Here is a 357-nt window from a genome sequence, read left to right as displayed (position 1 = left end):
GCCTCAGCTGTCCCTTTGTGGCGGAGGGGGCCCTCCCGGGGAGAGGGGCGGGACACAGAGGTCCCCGCTCCACACCCAGGGCCTGGTCCCGACCCACCTTGGGGGCCCGCGGGAGGGGAAGGGGCCGGAGCGGAACCCCGGAAGGGGCCTAAAATTGGTGGCCACCATGAAACCCCTATTCCAGCCTGGCCACCCCAGTGCTCCCGAGGGGGGGCCTCTCTATCTCCGGGGGCAACTCCTCCCACCTCCCTCTCCATCCCTGCCTTCCTTGCATCGGGCAGGGAGGGGAGGGCGGCAGAGATATTTATTTATTTCCTTTATTTATTTAATTTTTTTTTTTTTTTGGAACAGGGTATC

The sequence above is a fragment of the Fukomys damarensis genome, unplaced genomic scaffold (genome assembly GCF_012274545.1).
Source record: "Fukomys damarensis isolate Sample0158 unplaced genomic scaffold, DMR_v1.0_HiC HiC_scaffold_13, whole genome shotgun sequence".
Lineage (NCBI taxonomy): Eukaryota > Metazoa > Chordata > Mammalia > Rodentia > Bathyergidae > Fukomys > Fukomys damarensis.
Note: the sequence above shows the minus strand (reverse complement) of the source record.